Below are 13,631 nucleotides of genomic sequence, written 5' to 3' on the forward strand. Positions count from 1 at the left end.
TGCGATTGTGCCAGTATATCTTTCATTTCATAAGGGGACTAAAACTGTTCCCATTACTCCAGTTCTGGTCTGAATGGCACTTTGTATAGTTTTAGCAAGATCTCCCTATTTTCATACTCGACTCCCTTTGAAAGGTAGTCCCACCTTCCATTCTGTTTCCCCAGTACCTGCTGAACATGTATATTGGTTTTTTTGTTTCTCTGTCATAGCTTTCTGTAGTCTTTCTCTATTTAAATAATACTCAGCTCCTTTAGTCTTTGTGCCAAAGTACATAGCCTTGCATTTTGCTACATTATATTGCTGATAAAGGGCTTATGCCCAAACTGTTAACTCTCGTGCTCCTCGGATACTGCCGGACCTACTGTGCTTTTCCAGCAGTATACTTTTTAACTCTGATCTCCAGCATCTGCAGTCCTCATTTTCTCCTTCATTATATTCCATCTGGCAAGCTTTTGCCCACTTGTCTAAACTGTCTACATCCTCCTTTCGACTCCTTATTGGCGCAGTTTTCTTAGTCTCTCATCAAATTGCAATCCTTTGAAATATGTTGTGGTCCGATGCAAAGCAAATGTTCATTTGTTGTTTTCCTAAGGTACGTCTTGCACAACCTATGGCTCCTCCATTGCATCTTCAGAGTCAGTTGAGGAAGGACTGTTGTCTAAGATGCTGAATGCTCAAGTAAAAAAAAACCCCACACATAATTATGATTTCAAAAACATTTAGAGGGTTGTAACATGCATTTGCTTTCAACATAGGCTTTCAAAAATCTCTAAAAGAAAGGATTGGCTGAATGAACTTGACATGTCAATCTCATAGTTGTGTCTGACAGTACTCATGGATTGCCTGTCAGAAGTTGTTGATAAGATTCGTCAGTATTTTCTTCTCTCCTTGACACAGATTGACTGGGCTACCATGGCAATTTCTGTAACAGATACAAGCAACTTTGAATTAATGGCAGTCTTCTCTGTCATTTGAATTTATGCCATACTACTGAATGCTTTAAAGTTAACTATTAAAGTAAACATTTTTTTTGTTCTCTATCTCATTAACTGTGGCCTGCTGGAAGTCTGGTTAATATAAATGCTATGATTGCCCACATTTTCTTTGATTAAGAATCCATTTGTTGCTGTCACATTATTAGCATCCTAATTTGGAAATAATTTACTGAACCACATATAATTTACAACATTAGAAACCATAATGGAACACTTCTCCTTTTGCTGCTTCAGTCTAAAAGGTGAAAGTGTTTGCCAGAATGTTGTTTTGCTGTCCTGTTCATTTTCTGCTATGAAGGGAACATGCTCTCATGATATTTGGTATCAGCTGTGAGTACATCCATTTACATAATGAGATGGCTGCATTTGATAAATATTCATGCATGATTATAATTTAATATTTAACAGAACGTGATTCTGCCTCTACTTGTGTAATGAAAAATGTTCTGGTATGCATGTTAGTTTAGAAACTGATACGTTTCCAGAGATTGTTGCGCTGCCAATTTCTTTTTACTTCTTTTTGGGAGGATCTAATTGTCTGACAAAGCTGTTTAATTTGGCCTGGAAAGTTCGAGCAATCTTATGGAGACAGGAGCAAACAAAACATTGTAGGACATGCACAAATTGTCGATCAACATCTGCAAACAGATGAAATAAGTTCACATTTGCATCCATTTCCAGCATTTGCAGTTGCTTATTTTCTGCTTATTTATGTCAATGACTAGAATTGGTGTAATTCAACAAAAAAGCATGCTCTGCTTTCCATTTCTATGCTGGATGAAATGCAAATTTTGTAGGTAAAATGCTTCTTATCATCCAGTAAGGAGGGAAATGGTTCCTCTTCCTTTTTAACATCCATGTAAAGTCACAACATATTTTTTCTTTTAGAGTGTGGCTATCACACATAATTAAAATGAAGTTTGCGAGAAAATAAAACAATGAATTGCCAATGCTTCCTTCAGTGAAAGACAACCAGAATTTTATTAAAATGAAAATCTGCCTTAGTATATGATGTTTTAGTCTTGGTAGCTTTTCACTGAAGGGGTGGCACAGTGGTTACTGCTGCTGCCTCACGGTGCTAGGGACCTCGGTTCAATTCCACACTCGGATGACTGTCCATGTGGAATTTGCATATTCTCCCTGCGTCTGTCTGGGTTTCCACCAGGTGCTCTGGTTTCTTCCCACAGTCCAAAGTTGTGCAAGTTATGTTGATTAGCCATGCTAAATTACCCATAGTGTTCAGGGCTGGGTAGGTTAGACGCATTATCCATGGGAAATGTAGGGCTCAGGGTACGGGTCTGGATGTGATGCTCTTCAGAGGGTTGGTGTGGACTTGTTGGGCCAAATGGCCTGTTTCTATGCTGTGGGGATTCTATTAAATGAAAAGCAATGATGCAGATTTGGGTTTAAAAATTAAGTTGAAGTTTATTATACAAAACAAGTGAAGATAAAATAGAATATACCAAACTATTTACTTGTTCCACAAATTTAAAGATTTCAAAACACTTAGCAAAAGTACAAACAATTAATCCCAAAACATCCCATTATAATACTCAAACATCAGAGAAAATTCTCTTCTCTATCCCACATCATGTATGACTTAACTTCCTAGTCTTGAAAATCTGGTATCTTCTTCCAAGCGCCTTCATGCAGCTGAGTCTAAATATTCTAAGCTTCAAGATTTTAATTAAATGTTTCTGGTTGGGAATTTTAAATTAAACTCCTTACATTGAGATAACGTCCCATTATTCAGTGCCACACAAATTCACTTTCTCAGGAATACTTGATCGAAACATTCAGTTTCAGCCAATACTCCTGAAAACTGCCATAAACTGATAATACAAAAGCTTTCTTCCAAGCCCCGAAGCCAGAAAACAATTTCAGAATCTTTTAACTCAAAGTCTAATATGCTACACTGTTTACTTTGCTCATTCATAACTTCTCCTAATGTCAACAAATCCCCAGAATGTCTCTCTCATTAATCATCATGGCTACATAAATCCACAAATGTTCAGACGCACAGACCAAAACCCATATGCTACTAACTCATATCCAAACTCTAAAATATGATATATTATAATATATGTAAATCACAAACTTACATCATACAATTTGTAATATTTTCTGTTGTAGGTCATTTGACTACACTAATGTGCTTATTTGTCCTGCTTGTGATTTTGTATTTTTGTATCTTAAGAACTATTGTACCCAAAATATCAAATTCTGACTTCTATTTGACCCATCTAAGATATTAAATCCTGAAGACAGTATTATTTCTTACTATATCTTTCTAATGCAATTTTTGATTCATCTTACTTTAAAGCTTTCAATTGCTACAATATCTCAATGCTGCTGTAATCTATTTGCCTTGAAGACTTTTAATTTTGTGAGTAGCAATGTTGTTTTACTTTCCTTGTTATAAACAATTTAAACAATGTAGTAGAGCAATGCTGTATTGATTTTGTTTGAAAGCTTTTTAATTTTGTTATATTATGTTGCTGTATAACTTTACTATTTGTTGGGTATTTTCCCATAACTCTATGATCAAAATCAAGACTTCCAAATTTCTGCAGCAAAATAGAGGTTGCTCATATTCCGGGGAACAAATGGATGATTTCCAACCTTTTGCAGCCCAATGAATGTTCTTTTCTATGACTTCTGCAAATAAAGCATTCTTAATAAATCCTGCCTACAAGAATCTTGGTTTAAATTATGGATCTCTCATTTATAGAGCCATAGAGTCATACAGTTATACAGCATGGAAACAGACCCTTTGGTTCAAGTCGTCCATGATGACATCCTAAGATAATCTCATCCCATTTGCCAGCAATGGATCCATATCTCTCCAAACCCTTCCAATTCATATAGCCATCCAGATGCCTTTTAAATGTTGCAATTGTACCAGTCCACCATTTCCTCTGGCAGCTTGCTCCATACACGCACCACTCTTTGTGTGAAAACATTGTCCCTTAGGTTCTTTTTATATCTTTCTCCTCTCATCTTAACACTATGCCCTCTAGTTTTGGACTCCCCCACCCCTGGGAAAAGACCTTAACTATTCACCCTACCGATGCCCCTCATGATTTTATAAATCTCGAGAAGGTCACCCTTCAGCCTGGGATGCTCCAGGGAAAATATCCCCCCAACTTATTCAGCCTCTCCCAAAGCTCAAACCCTCCCACTCTGGCAACATCCATGTCAATCTTTTCTCAACCCTTCCAAGTTTCACAACATCTTTCCTATAGCAGGGAGATGAGAATTGAGCACAGTATTCCAAAGTGGCCCAACCAATGTCCTGTACTGCCACAACATGACTTAAAGCACTGACCAATAAAGGCAAGTATACCAATGCCTTCTTCACCACCCCATCTACCTGCAACTCTACTTTCAAGGAACTACAGACCTGCATTCCAAGGTCTCTTTGTTCATCAACACACCACAAGCCCTCACTATCAAGTGTATATGTCCCACCCAGGCATGCTTATCCAAATTAAATTCATCTGCCACTCCTTGGCCCTTTGGCCCATCTGATCAATATCCCGTTGTAATCTGAGGTAACTTTCTTCACTGTCCATTACACCTCCAATTTTGGTGTCATCTGCAAACGTGCTAACCATATCTCTAATGTTCACATCCAAATCATTTATATAAATGAAGAAAAGCAGTCGACTCAGCACCAATCCTTGGGACACGCCACTGGTCACAGACCTTCAATCTGAAAAGAATGCTCCACTACCACCCTCTGTCTTTTACCTTCAAGTCGGTTCTATCATGGCCTCCGAAGTCTTGTAGTTAATTTCTTCTGGTGAACTCTGCCTTCTTCAACTTTGAAATGTCTCTTTGGTCTTTTTGATTCTGCTTTGTGATGTTCCCATTGCTACTACTTTGGTCAATGACCCTTTGTTTCTTTCATGTAGCCATGTCTTTTGGTATTCACTTACTGTGACATTGTGAGATGTAAATATTCACTTATTTACTTCTAGTTTTCTCAGTCTGATTTCTGCCCATTAATTAAAAGCATTTCCCCTCGTCTGACAATGCTTTTCTGATGAAGAGTCATTGGACTCAAAACGTTAACTCTATTTTCTTCCCACGGATGCTTCCAGGCCTGCTGAGTTTGACTGGCAATTTCTGTTCTTTGAGGACTTTCTAGCCTCACCCCTTAGTCTGCACTTCTTACCAGATCTGAAGCAAACACACTTTCTTGGTCTTTTCAGGAGTTTGTTTGTTCAAGCTTTTGTCACCTGCTTGCTGTCTGTATGAGTAGTTCTTAAAGTAGGAGAAAGTGAGGTCTGCAGATGCTGGAGATCGGAGCTGGAAATGTGTTGCTGGAAAAGCGCAGCAGGTCAGGCAGCATCCAGGGAACAGGAGAATCGACGTTTCGGGCATAAGCCCTTCTTCAGGAATGGGGAAAGTTTGTCCAGCAGGCTAAGATGAAAGGTAGAGAGGAGGGACTTGGGGGAGGGGCGTCGGAAATGTGATAGGTGGAAAGAGGTCAAGGTGAGGGTGATAGGTCAGACTGGGGTGGGGGCGGAGAGGTCGGGAAGAAGATCTCAGGTTAGGAAGGCGGTGCTGAATTTGATGGATTTGACTGAGACAGGGTGGGGGGAGGGGAAATGAGGAAACTGGTGAAATCTGAGTTGAACTCGGATTTCACCAGTTTCCTCATTTCCCCTCCCCCCATGAACTCGGATTTCACCAGTTTCCTCATTTCCCCTCCCCCCATGATCTTGGATTTCACCAGTTTCCTCATTTCCCCTCCCCCCATGAACTCGGATTTCACCAGTTTCCTCATTTCCCCTCCCCCCACCCTGTCTCAGTCAAATCCATCAAATTCAGCACCGCCTTCCTAACCTGAGATCTTCTTCCCGACCTCTCCGCCCCCACCCCAGTCTGACCTATCACCCTCACCTTGACCTCTTTCCACCTATCACATTTCCGACGCCCCTCCCCCAAGTCCCTCCTCCTTACCTTTTATCTTAGCCTGCTGGACAAACTTTCCCCATTCCTGAAGAAGGGCTTATGCCCGAAACGTCGATTCTCCTGTTCCCTGGATGCTGCCTGACCTGCTGCGCTTTTCCAGCAACACATTTCCAGTTCTAGTTCTTAAAGTAGTAAAGTTCTTACATTCTTTGCTTCTGTAGAAATTTCTCCATTTGCTCCAAAAGATCATTTCACTGTTTTATTGAGTGGCATTAAGCACCACTATTGATATCATGTGGTATTTGTGCTATAAGCACTCAAATCCCAGCAAGATCAATCTATCTGTTTGAATTTGTTGTCAGCTTAAAACTCAGCTGAGATAAATAGCTCTGGATGGGATCCAAATGATACTATTCCCGCCCCCTTTCAGATTGGCAAAACTTTACATTTGCAGGTAAATTATAGCAGAAACAACTTGTCTCGATAAACCGATATCAGCACGTTTAATCCTATTTTAAGAATTATAGAACATAGAAGATCATAGAACATTACAGTGCAGTACTGGCCCTTTGGCCCTCGATGTTGTGCCGACCTGTCGAATCAATTCGAAGCCTGCCTAACCTACACTAATTCATTCTCGGCCATATGCCTATCCAGTGACCATTTAAATGCCCTTAAAGTTGGCAAGTCTACAACTGTTGCAGGCACTGTGTTCCATGCTCCTAGTACTATCTGAGTAAAGAAACTACCTCTGACATCTGAGCCATATCTATCATCCCTCAATTTAAAGCTATGCCCCCCTTGTGCTATCCGTCGTCATCCTCAGAAAAAAGCTCCCACTGGCCAACCTATCTAACCCTTTGATTATCTTATATCTCTCAATTAAGTTGCCTCTCAACCTTCTTCTCTCTAATGAAAACAGCCTCAAGTCCCTCAGTCTTTTCTCATAAGACCTTCCCTCCATACCAGGCAACATCCTCGTAAACCTCCTCTGCACCTTTTCCAAAGCTTCCACATCCTTCCTATAATGTGGTGACCAATACTCCAAATGTGGCCACACCAGAGATTTGTACAGCTGCAGCACGATCTCATTGTTCCAAAACTCAATCCCCCTCCCAATAAAACCTAACACATGGCTTTCCTTCTTAACAACCCTATCAGTTTGGGTGGCAACTTTCAAGGATTTATGTACCTGGACACCGAAATCTCTTTGCTCATCTGCACTACCAAGAATCTTACCATTAGCCCAATACTCTGTATTCCTGTTGCCTTTCCAAAGTGAATCACCTCACACTTTTCTGCATTAAACTCTATTTGCCACCTCTCAACCCAGCTCTGCAGCTTATCTATGTCTCGCTTTAACCTACAACATCCTTCGTCCGTATCCTCAACTCTACTGACCTTAGTGTCATCCGCAAATTTACTAATTCATCCTTCTATGTCCTCATCCAGATCATTTATATAAATGACAAACAACAGTGGACCCAAAACACATCCTTGTGGTACCTCACTAGTAACTGAACGCCAGGATGAATATTTCCCATCAACCACCACCCTCTGTCTTCTTTCAGCAAGCCAATTTCTGATCCAAACTGCGAAATCACCCCCAATCCCTTGCCTCCATATTTTGTGCAATAGCCTACCATTGGGAACCTTATCAAACTTGAGGGAGCCTTATTGATATCCATATACACTGCATCGACCACTTTACCCTCACCCACCTGTTTGGTCACCTTCTCAAAGAGCTCAATAAGGTTTGTGAGGAAAGACCTACCCTTCACAAAACTGTGTTGACTAGCCCTATTCAACTTATTCCTCTTGAGATGATTATAAACCCAATTTCTTATAACGTTTTCCAACACTTTACCCACAACTGAAGTAAGGCTCAGTGGTCTATAATTTCCAGGGCTGTCTCTACTCCGCTTCTTGAACAAAGGAACAACATCTGCTATCCTCCAGTCTTCTGGCACAATGACGACATAATGATCAAAGCCAAAGGCTTGGCAACCTCCCCCTTGCTTCTCAGAGAATCCTCGGATAAATCCCATCCGGCCCAAGAGATTATCTATTTTTACACTTTCCAGAATTGCTAACACTTCCTCTTTATGCACGCCAATCCTAATCTAGTCTAATAGCCTGTATCTCAGTACTCACCTCAACTACATTGCCTTTTTCTAGTGTGAATACTGATAAAAAGTATTTTTTTAGCGCTTCCCCATCTCCTCTGACTCCACAGACAACTTCCCACAACTGTTAAAAATCACACAACACCAGGTTATAGTCCAACAGGTTTAATTGGAAGCACACTAGCTTTCGGAGCGACGCTCCTTCATCAGGCGATAGTGGAGAGCTCGATCGTAACACAGAATTTATAGCAAAAAATTTCGAGTGTGATGTAACTGAAATTATACATTGAAAGATTGATTGCCTGTTAAGCCTTTATCTATTAGAATACAGTGATAGTTTCACTTCTTTCATGTGTAAATCACAAAACATTTTCTTTTAAGATTTGGAGATGCCGGTGTTGGACTGGGGTGTACAAAGTTAAAAATCACACAACACCAGGTTATAGTCCAACAGGTTTAATTGGAAGCACACCAGCTTTCGGAGCAACGCTCCTTCATCAGTTGATAGTGGAGGGCTCGATCGTAACGATGTAACCTGGTGCTGTGTGATTTTTAACCTTTCTTTTAAAGTTGCATTCTCGGGTTAGCTGTTAACAATGGTGATAGCTAGACAATATGTTGAAGGCGTTGGCCCCCTGTGTTCTCCGTCTATGCCATGATGTTTAGATTGATTCTAAAAGTGAGAGAACGGAGTTTTACATAAATTCATGCAGTTTTTGAGCTCAGAGTTCTACATGAATGCATGCAGATTTTGAGCAAAGTACAATGTGACTCTGCAAGTACAAATTCACCCCACAAAATATATGTGTGCATGTGGGTCTTTGTCTGTCTGTGTGTGTCTGTCTGTGTGTGGGGGTTGTTAGTGTGAGAAAGTGTGTGTGAGAAAGTGTGTGTAGTGAGTGCAGAGTGTCTTAAGTCTGTGCGGGGGTGCATGTGTGAGTGTAGGAGTGTGTGTGTCTATAAGGGTGTGTGTGGATGTCTGTGTGCGCGTCTGTGTGTACCTGTGTCCGTGTGTATGTGAGAGTGTGTGTGTGTAGGAATATCTGTATGTGTGTGTAGTGCAATGGTGATCACCTGTAATGTGACATGAACCCAAGGTCCTGGATGAGGACCTCCCTATCAGGGACCTCCCTATCAGGACCGAACTTAGCTATCAGCCTCTGCTCGGCCACTTTTCTCTGCTGCCTGTCCCAAAGTCCACCTTGGAGGATGGTCACCTGAAGGTCCGAGGCTAAATGTCCTGGACCACTGAACTGGGAGGGAACCCTGCTGTCGGTTGATTGTTGTGTGGTGCCCATTCATCCGTTATCGTACCCTTTGCTCGGTTTCCCCAATGTACCAAGCCTCCAGACATCCTTGCCTGCAACATTTCAGATAGACAACGTTGGCTGAGTCACATGAGTACCTGCCATGTACAAGGTGGGAGGTGTTCCCACGCGTAATAGTGGTATCTATGTCCATAATCTGACACGTCTTGCAGAATCCACCGTGACAGGGTTGTATGGAGTTGTCCTGAGAGCCGGGCAGTTTGCTACGAACAATGATCTGTTTGAGGTTTGGTGGTTGTTTAAAGACAAGTAGTGGAGGTGTGGGGAAGGTCTTGGTGAGGTGCTCATCCTCATTGATAATGTGTTGCAGGTCACGAAGAACATGACGTAATTTTTCAGCTCCTGGGAAGTACTGAACAACGATGGGTACCCTGTCAGTTGCAGCATGTGTCTGTCTCCTGAGGAGGTCATTACGGTTCCTTGCTGTGGCACATCAGAACTGGCAGTGGATGAGTTGAGCATCATACCCCGTTCTTGTGATGGCATCCTTGAGTACTTCCAGATGTCCGTCACGTTCCTCCTCATCTGAGCAGATCCGGTGTATGTGTAGGGCTTGTCCATAGGGAATGGCTGTTTTAATATATTTTGGGTGGAAGCTGGAGAAGTGTAGCATTGTGAGATTGTCCGTGGGTTTGCGGTATAGTGTGGTGCTGAGGTATCCATCCTTGATGGAGACGCATGTGTCCAAGAATGAGACAGATAGGCGAGAGTAGTCCATGGTGAGTTTGATGGTGGGATGAAACGTGTTGATATCACTGTGTAGTTTTATCAGTGACTCCTCGCCATGAGTCCAGAGAAAGAAAATGTCATCAGTGTACCTGGTGTACAATGTTGGTTGGAGATCCTGCATAGAGAAGAAGTCTTGTTCGAACCTGTGCATAAAAATGTTTGCATATTGGGGTCCAAATTTGGTCCCCTGTGGCTGGATGAAGAACTGGTTGTCAAAGGTGAAGACGTTGTGATTGAGGATAAAGCGGATGAGTTGTAGGATGGTATTTGGAGACTGGCAGTTGTTGGTGTTGAGTACTGAGGCTGTTGCCACGATGCCATCATTGTGGGGGATGCTGGTGTAGAGTGTGGAAACATCCATTGTGACAAGGAATGTTCCCAGTTCGACTGGTCCGTGGGTGCTGAGTTTCTGTAAGAAATCCATAGTGTCGCGACAGAAGCTGGAGATCCCCTGTCCAACAGGTTTCAAGATGCCTTCTACATAGCTGGAGAGATTCTCACATAGGGTCCCATTGCCCAACACGATGGGACATCCTGGTGTGTTGGCTTTGTGTACCTTTGGAAGGCAGTAGAAGTTGCCTACACGAGAAGTACGTGCGAAGGACTGGATCCAAAGTTCTGATCAGTGTGTTTAATTCTCGGGTAAAGTCTTTGGTCGGATCAGCTGGTAGTTGCCTGTAGTGTTCCTGGTTGTTCAGTTGTCGGTACACTTCCTTGCAGTAATCTCTTCTATTCTGAATGACAATGGCTCCTCCTTTATCTGCTGGCTTGATGACAATGTTGTGATTGGTTTTGAGAGCCTGGATGGCATTGCGTTGTGAACGGGTGATGTTTTGCTCTACCTTGTGGGTACGGCTGATGAATCTGGCATTTATATATTTCCTGACAGTTTGAGCATACACAGGTAAAAACAATGACTGCAGATGCTGGAAACCAGATTCTGGATTAGTGGTGCTGCCTGAACTGCTGTGCTCTTCCAGCACCACTAATCCAGAGTTTGAGCATACATGTCAAGCCCAGGGCAGCGGCTCTCCGGTGGGGTCCATGTTGACACCTTCTTTGGTCGCTCCTCTACAGATCCCTGTGATGAGTGTTCCAGTTCATCAGTGGGCTCAGTGGGATCACTGCCGGCACCTTGAAATAATTCCCGGAGACTCATTCGTCTGATGAACTCCTCTGCTCCACCACCAAAATGGACCCGTTGGTTCTGGCAACAGAACAGAGGAGTTCATCAGACGAATGAGACTCTGGGAATTCTTTCAAGGTGCCGGTAGTGATCCCACTGAGCCCACTGATAAACTGGAACAGTCATCACAGGGATCTGTAGAGGAACGACCAAAGAAGGTGTCAACATGGACCCCACTGGAGGGCCGCTGCCCTGGGCTTGACATGTATGCTCAAACTGTCAGGAAATATATAAATGCCAGATTCATCAGCTGTACTCACAAGTAGAGCAAAACATCACCCGTTCACAACGCAATGCCATCCAGGCTCTCAAAACCAATCACAACATTGTCATCAAGCCAGCAGATAAAGGAGGAGCCATTGTCATTCAGAATAGAAGAGATTACTGCAAGGAAGTGTACCGACAACCAGGAACACTACAGGAAACTACCAGCTGATCCGTCCAAAGAACACACCCGAGAATTAAACACACTGATCAGAACTTTGGATCCAGTCCCTCAGAGTTCCCTACACGCCCTCATCCCACGTACTTCTCGTGTAGGCGACTTCTACTGCCTTCCAAAGGTACACAAAGCCAACACACCAGGACGTCCCATCATGTTGGGCAATGGGACCCTATGCGAGAATCTCTCCGGCTATGTGGAAGGCATCTTGAAACCTGTTGTACAGGGGATCTCCAGCTTCTGTCGCGACACTATGGATTTCTTACAGAAACTCAGCACCCACGAACCAGTCGAACTGGGAACATTCCTTGTCACAATGGATGCTTCCACACTCTACACCAGCACCCCCACAATGATGGCATCGCGGCAACAGCCTCAGTACTCAACACCAACAACTGTCAGTCTCCAAACACCATCCTACAATTCATCCGCTTTATCCTCGATCACAACGTCTTCACCTTTGAAAACCAGTTCTTCATCCAGACACACGGAACAGCCATGGGGACCAAATTTGGACCCCAATATGCAAACATTTGTATGCACAGGTTCGAACAAGACTTCTTCTCTATGCAGGATCTCCAACCAACGTTGTACACCAGGTACACTGATGACATTTTCTTCCTCTGGACCCATGGCAAGGAGTCACTGATAAAACTACACAGTGACATCAACAAGTTTCATCCCACCATCAAACTCACCATGGACTACTCTCGCCTAACTGTCTCATTCTTGGACACATGCGTCTCCATCAAGGATGGACACCTCAGCACCACACTCTACCGCAAACCCACAGACAATCTCACAATGCTACACTTCTCCAGCTTCCACCCAAAATATATTAAAACAGCCATTCCCTATGGACAAGCCCTACGCATACACCGGATCTGCTCAGATGAGGAGGAACATGACAGATATATGGAAGTACTCAAGGATGCCCTCACAAGAACGGGGTACAATGCTCAACTCATCGACCGCCAGTTCCGATGTGCCACAGCAAGGAACCATAATGACCTCCTCAGGAGACAGACACGTGCTGCAACTGACAGGGTACCCATCGTTATCCAGTACTTCCCAGGAGCTGAAAAATTACGTCATATTCTTCGTGACCTGCAACACATTATCAATGAGGATGAGCACCTCACCAAGACCTTCCCCACACCTCCACTACTTGTCTTTAAACAACCACCAAACCTCAAACAGATCATTGTTCGTAGCAAACTGCACGGCTCTCAGGACAACTCCATACAACCCTGTCACGGTGGATTCCGCAAGACGTGTCAGACTGTGGACATAGATACCACTATTACACATGGGAACACCTCCCACCTTGTACATGGCAGGTACTCATGTGACTCAGCCAACGTTGTCTATCTGAAACGTTGCAGGCAAGGATGCCCAGAGGCTTGGTACATTGGGGAAACTGAGCAACGGCCAAGACAACGGATGAATGGGCACCACACAACAATCAACAGACAGCAGGGCTCCCTCCCAGTTGGGGAACACTTCAGTGGTCCAGGACATTCAGCCTCGGACCTTCGGGTGACTATCCTCCAAGATGGACTTCGGGACAGGCAGCAGAGAAAGGTGGCCGAGCAGAAGCTGATAGTTAAGTTCGGTACCCATAGGGAGGGCCTCAACGGGACCTTGGGTTCATGTCACATTACAGATGATCACCATTGCACTATACACAAAACAGATATTCCTACATACACACACTCTCACATACACACGGTCGCAGGTACACACAGACGCGCACACAGACACCCACACACACCCTTATAGACACACAGACTCCCACACTCACACATGCACCCCCGCACAGACTTAAGATACTCTGCACTCACTACACACACACACTTTCTCACACTCACAACCCCTACCCCAGACTGACACACACACAGA

The 13,631-nt window shown here is 43.3% G+C and overlaps 1 pseudogene; it reads right to left on the reverse strand.

Annotated features, from left to right (window-relative positions):
• Window positions 1-10,525, reverse strand: part of LOC148148753 (uncharacterized) — a 43,292-nt pseudogene extending 32,767 nt beyond the window's left edge.
• Between the last annotated feature and the right edge of the window lie 3,106 nt (window positions 10,526-13,631).

This window comes from Chiloscyllium plagiosum, unplaced genomic scaffold (genome assembly GCF_037043375.1).
Source record: "Chiloscyllium plagiosum isolate Xiang-an unplaced genomic scaffold, Cpla_swu_hap1 HiC_scaffold_11, whole genome shotgun sequence".
NCBI lineage: Eukaryota > Metazoa > Chordata > Chondrichthyes > Orectolobiformes > Hemiscylliidae > Chiloscyllium > Chiloscyllium plagiosum.